The 25,829-nt window shown below is 40.7% G+C and overlaps 1 long non-coding RNA gene across 1 annotated transcript in view; it reads right to left on the bottom strand.

Moving 5' to 3' along the window:
* LOC125885153 (uncharacterized) overlaps positions 1-24,289 on the bottom strand; it is a 74,981-nt gene extending 50,692 nt beyond the window's left edge. Inside the window, exon 1 of the long non-coding RNA XR_007448821.1 lies at positions 24,231-24,289. This is a non-coding gene — a long non-coding RNA (uncharacterized LOC125885153). The remainder of the gene's footprint in view (positions 1-24,230) is intronic.
* Positions 24,290-25,829: the final 1,540 nt, after the last annotated feature.

Below are 25,829 nucleotides of genomic sequence, written 5' to 3'. Positions count from 1 at the left end.
ACTCCCTCAACAGCAGGGTTCCATTACAACTGTTTTAAGACAGAAGTCGGATATGGATGCTTTTGCACTGTAGCTGCTGATTGACAAAATGTTCAATATCTTTAAATATTACCCTAGAAAGTACATATTGTTATTTTTTGACACCCCTGACCTAATGCAATAAAATAGACTTGTGGAACTCAAAATGTTAACTTTACCATTATTAGTTCATGAACTAAAGATAATTAGTAACATTCATTGTAAAATAAAACACCAAAGTATCCCATATGCTATTATTTTAGTCTCCAAAAATTTCTGGGGGCACCACCAAGCATCTGGCAACAACCTCTGTAACATTTAGCCACTTGTTAGCAACAACCCTTTTTGTAGCGAAAACGGCTAAAATGACGTACCCAAATTAAAATGACGGTAGCTTCTGAACCCCTCTGACTACATGCATGCGTGAGATCTTGCTAGAAAGAAATCTCCCTGAAGTTTCTTGTGAAAGTGTCAGAAACACTCTAGGTGATACAGAGACAGAGTAATGGGCCTCTGAAGTCAGTAAAAAATTGAAGATTTTGCCTAAAATAAAATGTAAAATGTTTTTCAGGATGAATAACTGTCTGTGGCTTCATCTGAGCAGCTAAATGACACTATGGGGCTGTAGGCACACTATCAATGAACATTTGTTTCAAATTTGAAGAAGATTGCTCAAAGTATGACCATTCTACAGTGTTTTTCCAAGAAAAGATCCAGGTGGAGCTCCAAATGACAAGTCGGTCACTCGGCTTCAAAACAGTACCATCAGTGATCAAACAACACTCAGCCAGCTTGAAACATTGTACCTTATTGAAATCAGGTGCGATTGGCAGAGTTAGAGAGGTTAAAGCTTCACAAATGTACAAGTTGGGAATTTACTGGTAAATTTTATGCTGTCGAACAAAACGAAAAAGTCTCTTAAGCTTATGTTAAAAACCCATTGACAAGATGAGGGAACCAGAAGTGCTAAAATGCTAACTCATTTCCTTGTTTTAGGACATATCCCTGCACCACTCTTGACAGCAACAGTATAAACAGCATCTAATGTCTTTTGTTGGTGACCTATAGTTTATAAAATCAGAGCGTGCCATACCCATGTATCTGGGATCAACACTGTGTGACATTAGTTACCACATTTATTGGTTGTATCTATCAAACTGGCAACTGAGAATATATATCGTAGTAGAATAATACAACTTTACATATGGGAATTCCTGTACAGTTGTTCTTAAATATTAAACAGATTCTGGGTGTCCGTGACTTTCTAGATCATTTATGTAGCTCGAAATGACAAAAAAAGTGTGTTTGAGTGCCACTCAGCTTTGTCACCCTCTCATCTCGTATTCTCACTTTTTTCTGACTCCATATCCCCAGATTTTTTTGTTTTCAAAGTTGTCGTGTTCAGCTCCAACCAATAAATTATCAAACTTTATGCAGCTCCCTCTGGATCCACCAAAGGCGTTATACAACTTTGTTTTTTTAAAAAAAGAAATGCAGTAGTCCTCTCCATGATCTGTAAACAAACTTTGGTGTGTGATATCAGCCAAGTCCCACTTAATTCCTTATTATTTTTGGATGTTGCATACACTGCTTTATTAACTTGTAATTGTTTTTGATTTATAAACTATGATAACAAAAAATTTTTAAAAAGAAAGTGACAAAAAGTACAATGTGTGACTATGCAATAATAAATGTCCTCCAGACTTCCATACTGGTGTTCTCTTTTTGTTCAAATAAGGACACTACAGAGTAATGTTTGGCAGAATGCACTGTAAGTCTATCATACCTTCCATTAACATATGCAAATGTGATTAAGTCACATTTAATCACGCCAGGTGTCACTCAACTCCGTACTCATTGCATCCACTGCCCGCTTGGCTTCAGACTGCACAAGCAGAATCCCAGAGTCCAAGTGATTCAACAGAGATTTTCATTTGAGATGACAGGAATGTCAAAGGACTCAAGACCGGCCCCCTTGTTCCCTTGCCAACGTTACCTCTGCAGGTATATTCGGAGACCTCAAGTCACTTCTTTTACGTAACAGGCCATTACTTCTGTACTCCCTGTTGGGGGATGTGGCTTCAGGCAAAATACATAGAGACAATTCAGACTCTCTTTCCCCATTTGCGCCTAGTCGAGCGTGATCATTGAAATGGCATGGCAACTCACCAGAAAATGCTATGATTTGGACTTGAAGTTGTGGACTTTCACTACTGAACCAGGATTGTAAAGTCTACAGAACAGACTCCCTTTTTTTGGTAAGAACGAATGAAAAAAGAAAAAAGAATTATCACAGTCACATTTCTCGTTCAGAAATTAGTCTAAATCCAAGTGTTAGGCCCTCTATTCCGATGCGGTCACTGTTATGACCGCGCTGTGTAAGGGTTAACTATCCCTACACGTGTTTTGAGAAATTCATCATCTCCTTACACTCCATCTCTGAATATAGCTTCCAGTAAAGCCTTGGCCCCGGCTCAGTGGGAGACAATGCACGGGTTCACTCATTCTCACTCAATCTTATATTTCCTTGGTGATGTATCCAGCAAAGATAACCGGTGCCAGATTATCAAATATCTTCTTAGAAGCATTGGTTGAATGGCCTCTATTGTCAGAGACAATCCCATATCCGCCAGTCGAGTAATTTCATGCAAATCCTTTGAGTTCAGGACATCGGAATTGGTGGCATTGAGGTAATTTACTGGGCAACACTCGACAATGGCCTCATATTCACACCTACTAACAAACTGAATACTGATCAAAACATGTGGTAGCTTCAGAGTGCTGAGCCAGTGAAGTGGCAAATGCATCTTGATGGATATGCTCCAGGAAAATTGAAGAACACCTTGACCCTGCTTGGAGTATTCATGCTAAATGTTAAGGTATGATAGTAAGCAAGAGGAAACTGTATTCACAAACAGCAAATGGATCATCTCCTAATAAGCAGTGCTATGTTCTTTGAGAATAATCTTTTGGCTGTACAGTCGTACTTACTCGTTTTAGAAACCTCTGAGGCAAATCGCAAGCAGCCCTGTTGGCCTTTGGAATAAATCGGAAGTCTTACTTTGGGAGGCCTTTTATGCCCATTGCTTGTTCTTAAAGTCTCACTCCCACAGTGTTATAGCTGCACTGTAGGCTTACGGTTAGAACATCTAAAAACTGCAAGATCATGACTTCAATCCCTGAAGTGTGCTGTTGAAAAGTGCTTTGTGCCAAAAAATAAGTTGTCCACTCAGCTCCACGTTGGTCATTTCTCCATTGAAGTGTGTTGGATTACCAGCGCTCTGTTGCTTTACTCCAATCTGTTGAATTTTAAAGTCCCTCAAGGGGAAGGGAGGATAGTGTTTGCACTGATTGCTTTAAATTTCTGCTTTTTTTTTGTGGCATAATGGTAGTGATTAGCCAGCAGAAGTAGATACATCGACAATGAGTGTGCACAGAACAGACTGTATAAACTAAAACAAGGGTTATGTATGCCAGTATGAGATGGAATAGGAATATGACGTCGTCTTTTCTCATGAACGGAAGTATAGCTGTTGGCTGAATCCCTCTCAGAAGCTTGTGCAAAGACACAAATCTCCCCTTACAATTTGTGCAATTTAAGTAATTCAGTGCTCAAAACCCCTTAAATCCCCAGTGATTTTGATTAAGTGCGCATTTCCCCTCTTATGTTGTGTAGGCTATGTGTGAGAGAGTATACAGAGGAGAGACGGGCAGGAAGACAGAGAAAGGCTCGCTGCTATGTGCATGAACACACTCCGGCGGCGTTACTTACAGGATAACAAATTGATAACGAGTGACCTTTACCCCTTACATCTACCTCCTCTCTCCCTCCCATATTATCCGCGGATCAGTGCGCACACAGGTTTGCAGTTCCACATCATCCCATAAGTGCTGAGCTTTAAAAAGTGAGAGGGCTGGATGGTATAATCTCACTCTGGTGGCTAGTGAACATTCGGCTAGGTTAATACGGTCATAGGTGTGCATATGGCTCGACGCCCATTTTGCGGCGCACTCCAATGAAGCACAACTCTGCAGGGAAATCAAGAAGTCAAGGTAGTATAGAACATTTAGCATGACAGCAAAACAGCCTTGTTGTTATTTTTAATGGAGTTTTGGGTCTCTCAGGATGAGAGAAACAAATGAACAATAAACACCACGGTACTACTGTCTGTTAGATTATAGTTTCTGCAAGGTTGCAACTCACAGTCCTTTAAATGCTCAGTAAATCATTCATCAATGCTTATAGACATTTAAATTAATTAACATATTAGTTATTACAAACTGTAATATTGTTACAAACTTTAATAACTGCAGACCTGATGGGTTATCAGAGTGTACGAAACCCAAGACCCTTTATTAAGTCATTTAACTGCAGACTAAATGGTATTAGAAAGTGAAAACTCCATGACCTTTAAGGCTTACTAACATTTATAGTTGCAGGTTTAATGTCATATAGGGGGGTGAGTAAGTTTTTAATTAAGTACCAGCATGAGTCAATTCGCTTAGACTACCCTGTAATAATCCATTTTTATTTTCCAGCCTAGTTGCCAGAATAAAATGTAGGCATTGCAAACCACACATACATTGCTTTTGTACATTTCATAGGTCATTTGTATGTTTCATACATATGACATGGTTTAGATTACACAATGAGTTTCTTTTTGCGAGGAAGAGAGGACGGTGTATGGCATGAGACTTTGGTGAGACGGCTGCCAAGAAGCACACCACTGTTTGAAACCAGTGAAAGGTGCGAACTTTGCAGCTATGTCTTTAGTGACTTGAGCAGATATTTCTTAATAACAGTTCGGGACATTTCCCAATTTTGTTGTATAGGTGTCTGTACAATGCAATAAAGGCTATCTTGACATCTATCTACAGCTCTGTTTTTAGCGATAAAAATATTTTTTTAAACAAGAGTTCAGGACATTTCCAGCCATGTTTGTCGCAACAAAAGCAGGTATATTTTAACAAGAGTTTGGGGTATTTCTCGACATGTTTGTAGTGACAACAACTGATATTTCTTAACAAGAGATTGGGACATTTCCAGCCATGTTTGTAGCAACAAAAACAGGTATTTTTAAACAAGAGTTCAGGACATTTCCAGCCATGTTTATTATGACCTGACCTGTATGCTCTTGTCTCGTCCGTCTTGTTTGTCTTGTGTTGTCTCCACTTGTTTTATTGTTGTTATATTTATTCCTAATGCACCTTCAGTTGTGGCACTCCCAATTTTGTTGTATAGGTGTCTGTACAATGACAATAAAGGCTATCTTGAATCTATCTACAGCTATGTCTGTAATGACAAAAACAAGTATTTTTAAACAAGAGTTCAGGACATTTCCAGCCATGTTTGTCGCAACAAAAGCAGGTATATTTTAACAAGAGTTAAGGAGATTTCCAGCATGTTTTGATGCAACAAAAGCAGGTGATATTTTGAACAAGAGATTGGGACATTTCCAGCCATGTTTGTAGCAACAAAAACAAGTATTTTTAAACAAGAGTTCAGGACATTTCCAGCCATGTTTGTAGCAACAGAAGCAGGTATAATTTAAGAAGAGTTCAGGACATTTCCAGCTGTTTTGATACAACAAAACCAGGTATATTTTGACAAGAGATCAGGACATTTCCAGCCATGTTTTTAGCGACAAAAACAGGTATTTTTAAATGAGAGTTCAGGACATTTCCGGCCATGTTTGTAGCAACAAAAGCAGGTATAATTTAAGAAGAGTTCAGGACATTTCCAGCTGTTTTGATGCAACAAAAGCAGGTATATTTTGACAAGAGATCAGGACATTTCCAGCCATGTTTGTAGCAACAAAAGCAGGTATAATTTAAGAAGAGTTTGGGGTATTTCTCGACATGTTTGTAGTGACAGCAACTGATATTTTAAACAAGAGTTCAGGACATTTCCAGCCCTGTTTTTAGCAACAAAAACAGGTATAATTTAAGAAGAGTTCAGGACATTTCCAGCTGTTTTGATGCAACAAAAGCAGGTATATTTTGACAAGAGATCATGACATTTCCAGACATGTTTTTAGCGACAAAAACAGGTATTTTTAAACGAGAGCTCAGGACATTTCCAGCCATGTTTGTAGCAACAAAAGCAGGTATAATTTAAGAAGAGTTCAGGACATTTCCAGCTGTTTTGATGCAACAAAAGCAGGTATATTTTGACAAGCGATCAGGACATTTCCAGCCATGTTTTTAGCGACAAAAACAGGTATTTTTAAACGAGAGTTCAGGACATTTCCAGCCATGTTTGTAGCAACAAAAGCAGGTATAATTTAAGAAGAGTTCAGGACATTTCCAGCTGTTTTTAGCGACAAAAACAGGTATTTTTAAACGAGAGTTCAGGACATTTCCAGTTATGCTTGTAGCAACAAAAGCAGGTATATTTTAAGAAGAGTTCAGGACATTTCCAGCTGTTTTGATGCAACAAAAGCAGGTATATTTTGACAAGAGATCAGGACATTTCCAGCCATGTTTTAAGCGACAAAAACAGGTTTTTTTTTTCAACAAGAATTCAGGACATTTCCAGCCATGTTTGTACCAACAAAACCAGGTATATTTTAAACAAGAGTTCAGGACATTTCCAGCCCTGTTTTTAGCAACAAAAGCTTGTTTTCTTCCCATTATCCCTGCAAATCTCTATTAATGGCTTACCATTGATCTATTAGACATTTCTATATCAATTATTAACTGTTATTTATTTAAAGCCATATTATACATTATAGAAATTGCATTATACTGATTCAAACATTGAAAGCATAAATTATTGGCTCTTAGGATGGCAGTGTTGGTCGGGCAGTCCATCACTTTGGTTCAGAAATATCCCAACAACTATTGCATAGTAGGTAGTTGAAAAACTCCATCATTTTGCCATTGTGAGCATGTTAGCATTTAGCTCAAAGCCCTGCCGTGCCTTTAAATACAGCCTCAGAGAGCAGCTAGCATGGCTGCAGACTCTAGTTCTGTTTCGTTCTGTTTCAGATGTTACCCGTGTGTTCTGCCAATATATTTTACATAACTTTTTTTTTTGAGTCATCTTACTGTGTCAGGGCAATAATATTGAAAGTGACAGCGAAAAACTGCAGACAGACTGCGACAACTCATCATCACAAAGCTTCCTGTGATCTCCGCGCACAGTCTGTCTTCAATATGTATGTTGTCTCAAGTCACCAGTGATCTTCAATGGGTGCAACAATGATGAATTCTGACAGGTGACACATGTTAGGTGAGAAGATGGATAGCTGGGTATGACGCTCAGACCAAATAAGTTTTAAAATAAAGCTCCGGCAACTCCGACACACATACGCCTGCACATACATTCACCTTTACTGCCAACACCTGCTGTGTTTAGTCTGGGCTCACTGCTCAGTAATAGTAAGTGACAAGTTTCAACAGGGTGAGAGAGATGCGAGCAGCATTTGGAAACAGTGATTTGACAAATTTGAGACCTAAATTCAGCAAAATCTATTCTGGTTTGCTTTGATCAGATCAGTGACAGTCAGACAGAGAGGACCGTCTCTCCTGGGAAAACAGGATAAAATCTATGTGGGGGGGTTCTGCTACAAAGCCAAAACACTGTGTGTGCGCGGTGTGTGTTTGTGTGTGTGCATGCCCCTTTTACAAATGTCTGTCCATGTTTGTTTGACATTCGTGTCCACAAATGCATGTCTTGGCATGCCATCGGAGGCGTAACACATACACAAGCAGCCTCTACCGCAGACTTCCGTTGGATTGACAGTGAAGAAACAGGTTGGTGATGCCACAGTCCTCCACCGTGGCAGCCACATCCAACTTCCTTTCCATCTGAGTGTCTGCTTGTTGGTTGAGATCCCCGTCGGGCTGTTTGTCAGTCACATACGCACCTCCAAGTGCGCAGGACAACAAATACTCCCAAGGAATTTCAGCGAAAAACAGCGTCTCCGAAGGGGTTGTTTTACTTTTAATGATGCCCATATTAGAGCGCTTGGTGGGAGTTTACTCCCACTGTCTCCTCGTGCCTCTGCCCCGGACTATTCCCTTGCATCAGACAGCCAGTGATGGATGGCTTAATTAAGGTGAAAGACAATGATTGAGTGCTTTTCATTGTATTTGGTCTCAGTGGTTTGTGACAAAAAAAAAGAAAGAAAAAAAAAGGATTGCTCTTTTAAAATGGGTCTCCTTGGGGAAATGTCACATATATCATTTAAACACATCTATCTGGTCCAAGTGAAATAACTTACACGCATGTACATCCTTGGCATTTAGATTTGTCAGGAAGATGTGTCTCTTGACAAACAGTATGGTCGATTGAGGTTTTTTTTGTCATTTTCTCAAACACATATGCCTGCAGGGATTTGGGACTTTTAAAGTCCTGTTTACTCCAAAGACAAGGACAAGAGGATTATTTTTGTCTGTCTTAGGTCTCCTTAAAATCCTCGGTGTCATTTCCACAATCATAACTAAGACCAACATAATCACACACAGAAAACCATCATCCTGGTCCTTAGAACACCTTACCCACACACAGCCGAGCACATGTTATGCCTACACAACCTTGCAGTGCCATTATCTTCTGCCTTTATCCCCTCCCCACCCACTCACACACAAACACACTTTTAACTCTTCTTCTACTAGGAACGGAGTTGCAAAGGCGTTTGAAAATAAACCCAAGTTATTGGGCAAAATCAGAGATTGGGATAAAAGCAAAGAGGAAATTCTGTCTTTCCAAGACGGACGGCCCCGTTCGCCAGAGTAAAACGCTGGCATTGTTGTGTTTCTGCAAACCCAAGTTATGCTACATATGTACATTTCATATGTATAATAACATTTCTAAAGGGATGTCTTATCGCCCTCTGACTTTGCCATCAAAAGGTGAAGGGGGTGGTGAATGGGGTGAGACCTAGGCGAGCTGCCTGCCAAGGTGCAGACCACTGCTTAAAACCAACAACAAAACAGGTTGCAATACAGTGAGTTGTTGCTGTGTTTCCAGCTGCTTTTTAGGCATCCAATGACAGAGGCACATGATTGGGTTTAGGAAAAATTAACAGGGTTTGGCTTTAGAATCTTAGAGGAAGCAGGTGAAAGTCAGTGGTTGTTGGACACATCCACCAGCCCTACTTGAACTTCTGCTGCCTTAACTTTCATTGTTGTCCCGCCATGCTTCCCCTGATGCCTCTTGGCGCTGTTGAACAATAAAAGCGACCAGCCGCATGTCATGCTGATGTGAAAGGACGGCTTTTTCCGTCAGTGTGTGGGGCTGGGATGCTGGAATTCACTGGCCAAGCATCGGTTTTTGATGAATTTGGAGTAAGACCGGGTTGAGCTCCAATGTCCAAGTGTCACGTAGTCATGATTTGCAGAAACGTACAATGCCAACATTTTTCCTGGCGATCATGTTGGCAGCCGACCACTCTTCAAGTGCCAAAAGCTTTGAGAATTTGGAACATGTCAAACGGATTTCGGATTAGTGTTTTTTATCATTGGTCCAGGAAATGTCCAGAAATGTGTGTAGCCACCAACCAACCTGATCTTTTTCTAACCCTCACCGAAAAAGTCGTTCTCACAACAAATCCTCCACATATGAAATTCACAATGTTACATATCCATAGTTTGCAGAAATGTACAGTTCCAACACTGGGTTGAAGACTGATATCTTATTCCGCCCACATAATGTATTCATGTCAGATACAATATGGTCCCTGAAGAATATGAGTCCCAAAAGACTTGGTGACACAACAGGTGGGACTTGTGCATCTATATCACAGACAAGTGGCTGGTGTGGGCCTTCATAATAATTACAAATAAACCTGTTTTGATGGTGTGTGCTGCCCTTGAGAACGGAAGATAATTCGGTATCATCATTTATCAAATTTGAGTGGTGATACAATCTTATCACTGTCTGCAGATTCATGTTGTCCAAATTGATGGATTTGAGTAAAGCTGTAATTAAAAACCAACATCTGTTATTGAGGTTCAAGGACGAGCGCAGATACCGACCGTTTTTGTGTTGAATCCTATTGTAGCTTCACTGTTGTTTTGCTGCAGCACTCCTGCACCAACTTTCTTTGAAAAGCTCGTCCAAGGCCAAGTCCGAGAAACACACACATTGATAAAGCACCATCGTGACTGGAGATGCATACCGCAGCTGTGAGAGTATATTGTTATTTACAGCCGTAGCCTGGGGGAGAAGCTGCTGTGTGTGTTGGGGGGGGAGAAGTAGCCTGCTCACCTGGGAGCTGCCCAGCGCAACCACAGCCTTGAGCTGCTGGACAGCGAGCAGCTCCAGAGATGCAAGCGGTGCTTCAGTGCCTTGCTTAAGGGCATTACCATGCTAATTTTCTTGGGGCGGTGTTAGCATCTTCTGTGTCAGGGCTTCATGCTGTTCCCCATGCACTCCGTCCTGTTATCTCTATTTTCTTCTGCCACTCCTTACCAACAACTCCTACTGCTCCCTCCCTTTCTGCCTTTCTGTCCTCCTCTCCCCCGCTATCCCTTGCCCCTCTCAGCTTCCTTTCTCCCTCTCCATCTGTATTATCCTTTAAATAATTCCCTCTGTATTGAGTCAGATTTCAGTGTTTTCTTCCCCCCCATCTGAAGGCACGAGCCCAGAAGCGCTAGTTCCTGGCAGCGCTTGTTTCGCGCCACTGCTCCATCCCTCTCTTTGTTTTCTGCCTTTCCTCTGCTGTCAAGAGATTCCACTGCTTTCTCCTCTCGGTGACTCGGCGCGGGATTACAGTCCTCCCACGTTTGATCTTCTGCCAAGAGACGTGTGCCGCGTGTGCATGTCTTTTTCGGACTACGTATGTGACCATTTGTATCCACCCCTGTCCCTGTCATGTTGCTCGTCATGCTAACACCCACTGCTCTAGTCAGCCCTACGTTTGTTCTACAATGTTCTTTTCTGCATGTGCACGTGCAAATGAGCAGTTTACTCCTCTGTAAACAACATAACGTGTGTCCACTGACGCTGGTGAACATGAATGGCTACACACGCAACAGATGCAAGGGCCGCAAATCTTGCAGCCTATTTTTGCATACTTCTACTACTGACACTATTTCCAGAGTGTTTACTGTACATGCACTCGAATACGGTTCTCCCATGTTTGGTGCATTGCCAGGAGATATGCAGCATCCGCCTTTGACCGTGTATGATCCGTTTCTTTTATGTTTCTCCCCAGGCAAACCTCCACAAACATCAATTCACTGTCACATGTTTTAAACTTCTCTCTGAATAGTTATGGCAGCTGTGGAGCAGTGAACATTCTTCCTTGCCGTACAGTACGCAAAGCCTGGCTATAAGGGGCTGAAACAGTTGAGTCGTAATGTTTTTTAAGCAGTTTTCCATTAAACAGTGGAAGTCACTTTATCCTGCCTGCGAAAGATCGCTGGGTGGTGTCAAAATACAGCACACATGTTGCAAAATGATCCACTAATGCATGCTTGTCAACAGCATTTTGTGTCTCATTGTCCCTTGCGGGACAGAGTCACAAATACGTCTCAAGTCTTTACACTCAAGTCCCAAGTCCTAAACTTTGAGTTTCCAGTCCCAAACAAGTCATAATGTGCCCTTCACCAAATGTAATGTCATTTTAACAATGGAGTAATATTGTAAGCTTAGCATTAGCTAGCACAAGAAAGTCTCAAGTCTTTAGACTCAAGTACAGAGTCCTACATTTTGAGTTTCCAGTCCCAAACAAGTCATAATGTGCCCTTCACCAAATGTAATGTCATTTTAACAATGGAGTAATATTGTAAGCTTAGCATTAGCTAGCACAAGAAAGTCTCGAGTCTTTAGACTCAAGTACAGAGTCCTACATTTTGAGTTTCCAGTCCCAAACAAGTCATAATGTGCCCTTCACCAAATGTAATGTCATTTTAACCAAGTAATATTGTAAGCTTAGCATTAGCTAGCACAAGAAAGTCTCGAGTCTTTAGACTCAAGTACCAAGTCCTACATTTTGAGTTTCCAGTCCCAAACAAGTCATGACGTGCCCTTCACCAAATGTAATGTCATTTTAACAATGAAGTAATAATGTTAGCTAAGCATCGGCAACACAAGTAAGTCTCAAGTCTTTGCACTCAAGTCCTAAGTCCGAAATTTTGAGTTTTGGATCCCAAACAAGTCATTTTGTGCTATTCACCAAATGTAATGCCATTTAAACCATAATGTAATAATGTTAGCTAAGCATTAGCTAACACAAGTAAGTATCATGTCCTTGTATTCAAGTCCTAAGTCCTACAGTTTGAGATTCAAGTCCCAAACAAGTCATAATGTGCCCTTCACCAAATGTAATGCCATTTTAACAATGGAGTCATAATGTTAGCTTAGCATTAGCGAACACGTCAGTCTTGAGTCTTTGCCCCAAGTCTCAAGTCCTAAACTTTGAATTTCAAGTCCCAAACAAGTCATAATGTGCCCTTCACCAAATGTGATTCCATTTTAACAATGGAGTAATAATGTTAGCTAAGCTTCAGGTAGCAGAAGTACGTCTCAAGTCTTTGCACTGAAGTAGCAAGTCCTACATTTTGAGTTTCTAGTCCCAAACAAGTCATAATGTGCCTTCACCAAGTGTAATGCCATTTTAACAATGGAGTAATGCTGTTAGCTAAGCATTACCTAACACAAGAAAGTCTAAGTATCAAGTCTAAGTATCAAGTCCTTGTATTCAAGTCCTAAGTCCTACAGTTTGAGATTCGAGTCCCAAACAAGACATAATGTGTTCTTCACCAAATGTGATGCCATTTTAAAAAATGGGGTTGTAATGTTAGCTTTAGCATTAGCTAGCACAAGAAAGTCTCAAGTCTTTAGACTCAAATCTCAAGTCCTACATTTTGAGTTTCTAGTCCCAATGTGATCTTGACCATGTGAAATGCCATTTTAACAATGGGGTAATACTGTTAGCTAAGCATTAGCTAGCACAAGTACATCTCAAGTCTTTGCACTGAAGTAGCAAGTCCTACATTTTAAGTTTTGAGTCCCAAACAAGTAATGATGTGACCTTAACCAAATTTAATGCCATTTTAACAATGGAGTCATAATGTTAGCTTAGCATTAGCTAACACAAGTACGTCTCAAGTCTTTGCACTCAAATTTCAAGTCCTAAATTTTGAGTTTCTAATCCCAAACAAGTCATAATATGTTCTTTACCAAATGTAATGTTACTTCAAGAACAGCATAACTACATTAGGTAAGTATTAGCTCGCTAACTATGTTAATATTAGCCCTGATTGACCTTCCTTGGAGGAAATTGAAAAGTCAGACAAAGTTGAAAGTTTTGCATCACATGCTTTTGTTGCCTGAAACAAAGGAAGTATACCTAGAAATAAAATGTTTCACCTATGCTCAAGTTTATTTTGAAAAGAATATGTATGAATTAAACACACAAAAACTGCACATTTCCTGTAAAAAAAAAAAAAAAAAGGAATTTTATTTTGAAAATACACAGTGTAACAAGCATAGGTTGACATGCCATGTGGTAGCATAAAATGTTTTCAAGTAAAAAGACTCAAGTCCAAGTTGAATTGCAAGTCATTTTTCATTTTGTCAAGTCTTAAGTCATCCAATTCGTGACTGAAGTCAGACAGGAGTCCAAGTCAAGCGACTCGAGTCCACACCTCTGTTCTTTGCAGCAATCCTCTGCTAATGAGGCCTCATTGAAATGAATGAGTGGGCTGTGTGCTGTTGTCTATCCAAACACAGCCTTAATCATCACATTCTCTCTTTCTTTTCTTTTCTTTTTTTTTTTTAATATCATTTAGCCCAGATACTAGAGCATGAATAAATGATTGTTTAAGCTGAAGGCTGAAACTCTGATAGCACTGTTTCAACATAACCATCCATCATTGTCACATTTGTTTCCCCCAAACAATATAAAAACACTATTGAGTCCTCCCACATTTAAACAGTGACCAGGCAACACTGGCTACATATATCCATGTGTATCACGTCACTCCAGTATATGCCTCTTTCACGCCCTCAGGCAGCCCTCCTCACCTCACCCGCATCTCCCCAACATACTCTCTCCCCCCTTCAGTGTGACATACTGTAGGTGACACAGCTAAGGGCAGTTAACATTTGAAAGAGCGAAACTGATCTGCGGCTCAGCACTCTCTATGCATTCTTTTTTTCTTGTCATAAGTGTTATGTCTGCAGGCTGTTGCCCCGTCTGTGGTTTTGTCTTCACTCGCTCCGAGCAAAAGGGTCTGCCATGGTGGCGTGACACACGACAGTATGCTATGTTTCAACACCGGGGAGCAGTGCTCCTTATATGACTCTTTTCGACATGCTGCTGGTCGTTCTGTCCCCGCTTGTCAGAGCAGGTGCGGGATAACGTACCGTATAGCACCGTGGCAGCGGGAAAGCGAGCCACTTTTTGACTCCCCGGCTGCGAGTGCGCGTTTGATTTATTCCAGCTCATCTCCCTGCATGTTGTCAGTCAGGACGGAGCATGACATGTCGCCCTCTTGGCAAGGGAAATCTGAAAAATGGAGTCAGTAACAGCAACCGATGTGTCACTTCCAACTCGGGGTTGAGGAATCATACGTGCACGTTTTTGAACAAGTTTTAATATAAGTCTGAATATTCAGGTGTTAGATGGAAATACTTTGCTTTGGAAAAAGCCATTAAAAAATGACACAACAGCACTTAGAGTGAAAATACCAGCGTCCGGTGATATGTGCCTTTTCATTCTCCCGATTTTAATAATGTGAAACAGCCAGAAAGCAAACAATAAAAAGACTCAACCTCAGTTTCTTTCTACAAATTTGTCCCAGCTCTGCAGGCCAGCCTTCTTTTAATATTTCTGCAGAGAAAAGTCAATAACTGTTGCCTACTGTTCCCTTCTTTCAGCTTGCATAAAGAGTTTCTCTCAGTGCATCTTTGAGGAAGCTCCATCACACCTGTAGTCTGTCCCCACACTGGCACCAGCAACCAGCTAAAAACTACCCGGCACTGGTGGCTCCCAGCAGCTTAGGCTTTATCATTCTTGGCTTGTGGTGCTTTTCATGGCCAAAGCAACAGCGTCCTGATCCTTTGCATCATGTTTGCACGTACCAGATAAGTTCCTTAAAGTAATCCAGTATGCAAACAGTTCTGTTTTACATATTTTGCAAGTGGTAGATAAGATGGAAAACATTATTTTTTTGTTGTTAGAAGAAGAATTGTGCCAGCTGGAGTGGTAAACAAATTGCACTGGTTCTACTGAATATCATTAAAAAAGAAAAGACACCAATTGGGATTTTTATTGTGAAATATTCCACAAATATGAGCTCTTTTTCCATCATATTCTAGCATGCAGTATCTTGGGCAACGATATTTACATGCCTTTAATGTTTAACACACACTTTATTTTCCACCTACATTCACCCCCTGTCTGTAAAGCTCTGCTTTAGCACCTGTCTCTTTAAGTCCTCCCTCCTGGAAAAGCCCAGTCTGCTGAGATTGGTCAGCTTTTTCAGGTCTTACACATCTGCATTCTTAGCATTTCAGCCAGGCCCCCAGGAAGCCAATTTTTGTAAAGGCCAAACAGTGGAAATACATCTCCCGAAAATACTTTTTTCCCATAGACTTAAACTTGGAAAGACACATCTGTAGATCAATGGATACTTTTTTTTGTGAGCATTACAACCCCTGCAAAATGACTTGTTTGGGATTAGATCCATTCGGTCCTTTAACATTTGGAAAGTCTAAAAAAGCCACAAGATAAAATATGTATCCCCACTCAAGTTAGCGACATGCTAAAGTAGCTAGCTCAGCCAGCGGACATCTCTCGTGCGCTTGCTCCAGAAGCAGCGGCAATCATCAGTTGAACTTTTTTGGCGTCACGCGCCACTGAGCAACTTTCATATGAGTGAAAGGGCTCCTTCTGCCAAGGCTCTATCCAGTTCTCTTTATACATCCGTGGTCAGTGCAGCCGTGGAATGACTGTAATCACGTATAGTGGCACCAATTAAAGCTTCTAAACCTAAGTCTTCACAACCGGACATGTTCCAGCAGAAATATGATCCAAACTTGGGGGAAAATTAACAACATCCAACTAGGACCGGGCGATATAGACAAAACTTCATATCTCGGTATTCACAAGCTGACTGGCGATACGCGATATGTCGCTATTTTCTACGAAATAGGCTACATGTTTTCACTTGCAAGTCAAAACCACATTTGAGACGTCATAAGCACTTCTACAAAAACAGACTGTGGTCAAAATAAAAGCAAAGACAGACTTTATTCCACTTTCTGAAAAAATGCAGCTGCACAACAGTTACACCTCCAGAACACTAGTGGGCGGCAGGGTTTCTGTGAAGCGCTGTGAAGTTTAGTTGATTCAAAACACACCCAGAACACACATTAAACATGGCAAATCAGCTTCACTATAACTCTCAGCATTCACAGACAAAGCATTTGTCTTTATCTGGACACATTTTCCCCACAAATACATCATGCTAATATTATTAGCACAAGTCTATGGCATTTTACATTGTATAAATTAGCCAAGCGGCTAGCAGACCTTCATCTACTTATACAAAGCCGGGGACAACAGCAACATTTAACAAAGGCAATGTTACAAAATTTGGCTCCTTTACAACTCACAAGGTTTACCGACAAAACAACTGTCTTATGCTAAACACATTTTCCAAACAAATATAGCATGTTAACGTTATTAGCACAAAACTGTAGGAATGCATACCTTACAACAGTGATACTCAACTTACGGCCTACGACAGGGCGCTGGGTGAGCTGCTAATCATTTTCTAATCCCCCCCCCCCAGACAGTGGTCCAGGCTAAGCCCTGAATGTTCCCAAATCCTAGAAACGCCCCTGCATACACCTGACCTGTGCCCCACACACAAAGAGATACCTCATTATGTAAAACTTTGGCCATGTTTAATGAGCATCCATCACTGTAATATTATATTCATGACAGAATATAATAGAAAGCATATTAGTGTTGATGTTTCTAAGTTTGAATTCACTGTAGACAGCACTATGTTTCAGTAAAAGCTGGGGTTAACTGTGTTCAAAGAGTATCAGCTTCATCATTGAGAGTGTCAGAGGAACACATGTAGATACTCTGATGCTGATGAGAGTCCAGTATCTGATGTCAGAGCCTCTCAGTTTGAAGAAAGGATCTGCTCACTGAAGCGACTGATTCCATTGACCCGCGCTGTAGTTGAGCAGCATGAACTGCAAACCTGGTTGCACTCTAGCAACAAACCTAACCAGGCAACACACCCTGCCTACCTCCCAGCCAATGAATATTGACTCCAAACACATTCATTTAAGAGGACATCTCAAGACAGTGGAAATCTGTCACTTTGATGGAGACAGACACTCTGTTGCTCAATAGCACAAGTTTAACAACTCCTGTTTTAACCTGCTGTACTGTGCATTTTCTTTTACACGTATGCATTTGTTCCACTTGTTTACTGTGCCCTTTTTTTCTTACATGTATGCATCTGTTCCACTTGTTTACCGTGTGCGTTTTTTTACATGTATGCATCTGTTCCACTTGTTTACCGTGTGCGTTTTTTTTACATGTATGCATCTGTTCCACTTGTTTACTGTGCTTTTTTTTTTTTTTACATATATGCATCTGTTCCACTTGTTTACTGTGCTTTTTTTTTTTTTTTTACATATATGCATCTGTTCCACTTGTTTACTGCGCATTTTTTTTAACATATATGCATCTGTTCCACTTCTTTACTGTGCGTTTTTTTTTACATGTACACATCTGTATACATCTGTTCCACTTGTTTACTGTGCATTTTTTTAACATATATGCATCTGTTATACTTGTTTACTGTGCATTTTTTAGCATGTATACATCTGTTCCACTTGTTTACTGTGCATTTTTTAGCATGTATACATCTGTTCCACTTGTTTACTGTGCATTTTTTAGCATGTATACATCTGTTCCACTTGTTTACTGTGCTTTTTTTTTTTTTTTTTTTTACATATATGCATCTGTTCCACTTGTTTACTGCGTGTTTTTTTAACATATATGCATCTGTTCCACTTCTTTACTGTGCGTTTTTTTTTTACATGTACACATCTGTACACATCTGTATACATCTGTTCCACTTGTTTACTGTGCATTTTTTTAACATTTATACATCTGTTCCACTTGTTTACTGTGCATTTTTTAGCATGTATACATCTGTTCCACTTGTTTACTGTGCTTTTTTTTTTTTTACATATATGCATCTGTTCCACTTGTTTACTGCGCGTTTTTTTTACATATATGCATCTGTTCCACTTGTTTACTGTGCGTTTTTTTTTACATGTACACATCTGTATACGTGTGTTCCACTTGTTTACTGTGCATTTTTTTAACACATATGCATCTGTTCCACTTGTTTACTGTGAATGTTTTTAACATGTATGCATCTGTTCCACTTGTTTACTGTGCGTTTTTTTTTACATGTATACATCTGTACACATCTGTATACGTCTGTTCCACTTGTTTACTGTGCATTTTTTTTTAACATATATGCATCTGTTCCACTTGTTTACTGTGCATTTTTTTTTACATCTATGCATCTGTTCCACTTGTTTACTGTGCATTTTTTTTTAGCATGTATGCATCTGTTCCACTTGTTTACTATGCGTTTTTTCACATATATGCATCTGTTCCACTTGTTTACTGTGCGTTGTTTTTTTTTGTTTTTTTCAATGTACGCATCTGTTCCACTTGTTTACTGTGTGGTGTTTGGTATTTTTACGCATATGCATCTGTTCCACTTGTTTACTGTGCGTTTTTATTTTTACATAGATGCATCTGTTTTACTTGTTTACTGTGGGTTTTTTCACGTGTATACATCTGTTCCACTTCCTTTACTGTGCCTTTTTTTTTTTTAAACATACATGCATCTGTTTCACTTGCTTTAGTGTGCAGGGTTTTTTTTACACATATGCATCTATTCCTCTTGTTTACTGTTTTTTTTTACATATGTATTTACTCCACTTGTTTTATTGTGCATATTTTACACATATGTATTGATTCTGCTAGCTTTATTTATTTATTTATTTATTTATTCTTTACATATCTAGATGTGTTCCACTTGCTTTACAGTGTGTTTTTTTTTTTTTTTACATATATGCATCTGTTCCACTTACTTTTACTGTGCTTTTTTTTTTTTACAAACAAGCATCCGTTCCACTTGCTGAATTGTGTTAAAACTGGTGAACCAGGAGAGAATGGACTCAAACGCATGACTCAAGAGGCAGTTCAGGTAAGTAAATGAGTCTTTACTGGTGAAAAGATACGGTACACACAGGATGATCAGTCAAGGCAAACAAGCGGCAAAGCAGAGGCGGAGTCAAAAACAGGCTAAGTCCAAAAAACCAAGAAAGAGACACAGGGAAACAAAAGGCTGGAACATTAGAGGCCGTTTACACGTACACTGTGATTTTGACAAACAGAGACATCTTCCTTCGTTTGTGCCCTTCGTTTACACGCAAACGGAGATTTCTCCTCTAAAAACGAGTCTTTGTAAAAACTCCAGCCAGAGTGGAGATTTTGGAAAACTCCGGTTGCGCGTTTGCATGTAAACTGAGGTAAACGGAGATAAACGGAGTTATAGGCAGTTGACGTCACAGTATGCACCAGAACTTGTGCCTGTGTCAAAAGTGCAGCCTATGTTGCTATGGTGACAATGGATACATGGAAGGCTTGAGCTTCTCGTTACACTGCCACCAACAGGTTTGGCATGCTCTTGTGTATATATACACGGGTAAGTGTAAACGAAGATCTTTTTGAAAACGGAGATGGTGAAATGTCCGTTTATGAAAATAGCCGGCAACGTGTAAACGGCCTCGAAGACACACAAGGAGCTGAGACAAACTGGCACAGACAGGAAACAAACGAAATACTGTGGTGAGGGGAAGGATAACGAGACACAGGTGAGGCTAATCAGGGCGGGACAGACAATCAGACACAGGTGAAGCCATCAAAAGGGAGGGAAGACACACGGGCAGAAAGTGAAGTGATGTAAAATGAGAGGAGATGCGTTTCAAAGTACATATGGATCTGTTCCAATTGCAGTATTGCATTTTTTATTTTTTTTACATGTATGTATTTGAATCACTTGCTTTATTGTGCATTTTTCCCCTTAACATATATGCATCTGCTCCCTATGCAAGTGCTCTTTTCTACAAGCCAAAATGTGATGTACTGTTTGGCACCCTTATCCTCTGCACACAATATCCTCTTGGATGTACTGTCTTGTATATTGCTTGCGCTGCCTGTTTACTCTGTCCACCACAAACTGCGGTTGCTGTACCATGTGACAGTATGTACTCTGCTACCACGAAGGTTGTCTCTGCAACAACGTCTCCAGGAGAAAAATCCCCCCTCATTTATTGCACCAGAAGAATAAAGTGTTTTCTGATTCTGCTCTCTGGTTTGTTGATTTTTCTTGTTATGAGCATAAGCTCCATGTGACATGTTGCACCTTGGGGAAACAGAGCTCGACGTTTGCCTCCGACTGCGAGACAAACTAAGTGTGTTTGTCTTTGCAGTTCAGCGAGTCTCTTGTGTGTGCACAGACAGAGTGAGAAAGACAGTATGATTGCAGCATTTTGGCTTGTGTTTTGTGATTTTTTTTTTTTTTATTGGTTCTAAGACTTTGAATGATTTGCAGGGTGTCTGACTTTTAATCTCACTGTCTCTTTGAGATGAAACAGGTGGGCTTTTGCTGTTGCTGGTTATCTCACACACTGTGACAAAGACAGAAAGTGACATTTCTTGGAGGCGACAGCAAAAGAAAATGACACACAGTGGTGCCTTCTTGCTTACTTTTCATGAGAAAAAAGACTACTCTCAGTTAGGACCTCTCTTTGTCGACCATCCACTGTTCCATGTTGCATTTTGGCAGGAGAAGTGAGCATTTCTCGTCCAGCTCTAATACTTCCTCTCTGCATGACACAGAGTGTGACTTTGGATGGTCTAACTCAACGGATGTTTCATGGGGGAACAGTGATTTCCACTTTATCTGCGCAGCTGGTGGACTGTCAGCTCCAATTGTTTTTTTTCCCCCCATCCTTCCTCCGTACCTGCAACATTTTTTTTTTTTTACTTACATCAGAGCCAATCAGTGTCTGCTTCCCATATGAGTGCAAAGGTAATGAAACGTTAGTGAAAATACACACACACACAACCTGTTGGTTAAACAAATACACTCTCTTCTTGTCCCTCTTGACAGCAAGACCCATCTGTGGTGGCAGATTCATGAAACAATGTGGAACAAAGAAGAAATTTGTCCCGGCTGCGTGAGTCCAAGATCTGGCTAAGGATCTTGACAAACAAAGGGAGAAAAATGGAAAAAGACAAGGTAAATCTAGTTTGACATACATCACAGGGATGCAAGTCACCTCACTTTTTCTAGGCATACAACAAAGCCGGCCGGAACGTTGAAAATAGGTTTTGTTTCTGTTCTTCACCCAGTGTCCTCACATACAAATTGGATTCCAACTTGTCTCTTGGGATCTAATTGTCTAAAAACTGTGCCCTTTAATCCAGTCCACAATTTTAAAAGGGATACAGCGGCACCCCCAAGGGAGTGGAATTGCTGCCCCCCCTCACCCAGCTGGAACTGAACGTCAATATGACATCAAAAAGATGTTGGACTTTCACATTGGAAAGACGTTAAGTTTAGTTGGAAATCGTGTTAATATTTTAAATTTTGAATAACAGTAGAATTTCACGTTGTGTTGACATTAACATTTTGTTTTGCAGACGTCATTCTGCAGGTTTTGTTCTCAATACCTTTGACGAAATGTCATTTTTCTACGTCAAGGTGATATTGGCATGAGACGTCTGGAAGACACTGGATTTTGGCTACATAAAACCAACAAAATACCAACGCCACCTGTTGTCATTAGATGCTGTCCTCCTCGTTAAAATTGGTCACCCACTCTTACAACCTAAATTCAACCAAATCAAGGTCTAACGACATTGGTGGTCAGCTGGGCATTGCCAAAAAAAGATTTAGTATGTCCCAATACATAGTCTGTCAAATGCAGAATGCCATAAATACCAGGATGTTCTACTACATTCGGTCCGAATTTGCAGTATGCAAGCCAGTGTGCTTTACTGGCCATCGGGCCCACAGTCCTCTTCGCAGTGGACGATACGTCACATCAACTGAGCCGCAAACAGATGACAGCTTGACAGCTCATTGACAGCTGATTGACAGCTGTCAGAAGTCGCAAATTACAGATGACAGCGTATTCAAGTAACTGATGACCAGTCAAATATTAATAGGAACTTTCATTGTTCAAGTGAACAAAAATAATCAGAAGCAATACAAACAACAAAAGGACATAACGATAAAAATAACGATGAGAGATGTGATTTCATTGTCGCAAATATAATAAATCTACAATCTGTGCAGTTATAACCTTAAAGACAAACTACACACATTGCAAAGTCACAGCAACAGAGCTGTCCATGTTGATGCTAAAACTCTCGAAAGACGTTTCTCAATCTGCGCTCTTGCCTGTGCTTGTGTTCTCGCCCAAGTACTGTTCCAATTCAAAGTCCGCATCCGGCCAAGTACAGTCCAAATGCCCGGTTGTGAACTTGCTCTGCCCGTTCCATCGGGGATGCATCGGGAGGTGACTTGTGTGGACTTTTGACAGCCAGGCATCCCAGAATGCATTTCTCACAGACCAGCGGCAATGGCGGCCGTCCTTGGGAGTCTGTACTCCCGAGTTGAACTTGCCAAGTCTGAACTCCCAAATGTACGTCAAGTTCGGACACTTGGGAGTTCGGACACTTGGGAGTTCGGACTTGGCAAGTGTCCAAACTTGACGTACTTGGTATTGAGAAACGCTTAGTGTCTTGTTTTATTTCCAAGGTAACGGATATAAAAGCAAGGAGGGTCAAAGTTCAGGGCATAATGTTATGAGACAAAAATATGTCCCAACTGTGGGCATACTGCATACAACAGTACTTTTTAAAGGAAGCTGCAGTACCTACAAATAGTTTAAAGACAAAGTATGCGATTTGGAATCCATTGATACCAACCATGTCAGCAGCTTGTGGGGAAGTGGGCTAAATAATGCTCCAATGTGAGGCTAAAGTTAGACAAAGGAACAACTTTCAAAGGCATCCCTTGAACTCTCACCTCAAGGTATCTGAATGAAAATGGGTTTGGTGGGTACCCACAAGTCTCTCCTCAACCTAACAAGGCTTGTTCCCAGTAAATGTCCATTACAAAGCCTGTATACTTTAACACCATCTTGGAATTCCTGAAATGAATTTGGTTTTGCAATGCCACCCAGAGATTTTCAATGGCCCCATTTGGCCTCCCCAATGAAATCTTTCCAATCTCTTGGGATCCAGTCTTCTAAATAAACTGTGCCCTATAATCCAGTTCCTCCATTCAAACATTTCTAACCTCACTCTTGGTTGCACATGAGTAAAAATAAAAAATAAAACCTTTACACATTTTTGTTTATCTGCCATTCTTATCTTTTCCTTTTCGCTAACTGAATTCTTTACCCCATCACCATTCATATACAAGTGGCGACAACACATCTATGGGACACACGCATGCACACCCACTCAAGTAAAAATACTGCCGCCACTGAAGTGGAAATCTAGCCTCTAATTGTCTTATAGATCTTTTCTCTCCCTCCCTCCTTCATTCTCCTCTAACCATTTGAAATAGATGGCTGGTACTTTTTACTTCTGGCCTCGGGAGACTGAAGTAACAATTGCCAGTCTGGTTCAAAACTGCCAAGACATGTCTGCCGCCTGACATCATGGATTGGCTTCATTATGACTGTGTTTGGAATAAAAGGAATATTGCTGTCTGTGTTTGTTGTGGATGGTGCGAGAGTGAAATTTGTGTGATTTCTTTGGCACGTAAGCGAGCACTGCGGTGTAAACAAGAAACAACAGCTCCAGACCACGGTGTGCTATTAGCAGATGTACACCAGTGTTCAGTTCAAGATGATGAGCGAATATTTAAATAAAAGAAGTTAATAAATCTGTATTTATGGATAATGGGAAAAATGGATGTTCAAATGAACAGTCTAATGGATTGTTTAACTGCCATAGCACAAGGATAAATTAATCTTTTAAATTAATCATAGTTTAATAGCTTTCCAAAGCACTGCAGAATCTTAAAGAAGCTGTGGAAAATAAAAAGTTAAGTCGAACGTTAACTGCAATGCAAAAACAGCTTCTCTGATCTAGACACATCAAAAGCAGCGTTACCTTGAACACCCTCTCGACTCTGGAGTCAGTCTTCTATAGGTCTGCACATTCAGTTTACCTGTGGAGAAATGACTCAAATCAAATATCTCCTCGAGGAGACAGGCAGCAATCTTGTCTTGCACGTCAGTACAGTGGCAATTAAAAGTCATTTATGTGCATGAATATAAGTCAGATTTATGCAGTGGATCAAAACCTGAATCACCTCTGTCGTAAATATTAAAGGATAGCTTCGCAAATCTGCAATTGGCCAGTGTCAACAGGATGAATGATTACAGCAAGCAGAATCTGTTTCAATGTACGTGTTGACACCTACCAACTGTTGAAGACTTTAAAAAATGTGCCACTATCCTTGTCCTAAGTGTTCACATTTATGCCTCATAAAGCGCTGCAGCAAATTTTAGGTTGATAATAACTGTTACACAGATTTGGTGCTAAATTTTTACCTATTCCTATTTATACCTATGAAAGCCAGAAATCTTCAGAATGCCAGGGCTCTCTAATTTGTGGATGTGAAGTTTCACAAGGCTGTAGCCCTTTTTAAATAGGAGTTGTGCAAATTTGCAGGAAAGCCCAATCAGTCTTCGTTCAGCATTGGCAGTATAAAAACAAGATCGGGGAGTGCATCGAAATGCCGCCTACCTACTTTTTATACAGAATGTGCCTTTTTCGGGGGAATGGGGGGCGTGAGCAAGTAACAAAACGTGTAGCTCAGCATGTGACGAACTCCGAGGGAAGCCGCGGCTGGTCAGTCCTTCGGCGATTCTCTCGTAAGTTGGCCCATCCTTCACCGTCCCCGTCATCTGATGGTTAATGGCCTCTTTGTTTGTGAGGGCAAGGAGGGCACACAATTCCTTGTCTCCCCAGTTGCTCATCTTTACAGTGTCTGTCAGGTTTGTGTTTCCCTCTTGCTACTAGCTGCTCGCTAATTCCTGCTATCAGCTGTTTCCTGTTAGTCCACCGCCAGTGGGTCGCACGTGCGGCATCATCAACAGCTGTGGCGGGACAATGTGGCGGGACAAGGACCGAAGTTAAGGCAGCAAAAGTCCATCTGGGGCAGGCCAGTCCATCAAACACCGACTTTCACCCCAGAGAACGGTGTTCTTGTCCTGTAAGATTCTGAAACCAAACCCTGTTCCTTTTTCCTAAACCTAACAGGTGCTTTTTGTTGCCTAAACCTAACCATGGGCATTTGTTGTTAAAGGAAAACAAATTCACGGTGTTGTACTGACATAGTGCAGTGTATCTTGAAAGATGACAATGCATGTAACAGGCAGAACTTGACATGGCATCCCAGAACGTCCACAACCAACACACCGAGGGTACCTTGCACGTCATACGTGGACGACGTGTAGAGTCCATGAGCAAACGTCAATTTGTGACGAGGTCAGAGTGAGAATGTGTTGGACTCGTGGGTACCCATAGAACCCATTTTTTCATTCAGATGTCTTGAAGTAATGGTTAACACTAATTTACAGATGTTTCTTTCACAAAGTAAGTCTATGGGGAAAAGTCTGTTTGAGCCTGTGGCATCACGTGCCGAACCTAGAAGTTGTCATCTTATGTGTGGCCACTATGCAAAATTTGCCTCAAAGCCTGGCA

This window comes from Epinephelus fuscoguttatus, linkage group LG24 (genome assembly GCF_011397635.1).
Source record: "Epinephelus fuscoguttatus linkage group LG24, E.fuscoguttatus.final_Chr_v1".
NCBI classification, from domain to species: Eukaryota; Metazoa; Chordata; class Actinopteri; order Perciformes; family Serranidae; genus Epinephelus; species Epinephelus fuscoguttatus.
Note: the sequence above shows the minus strand (reverse complement) of the source record. Positions and strands in the feature narration are given on the sequence as shown.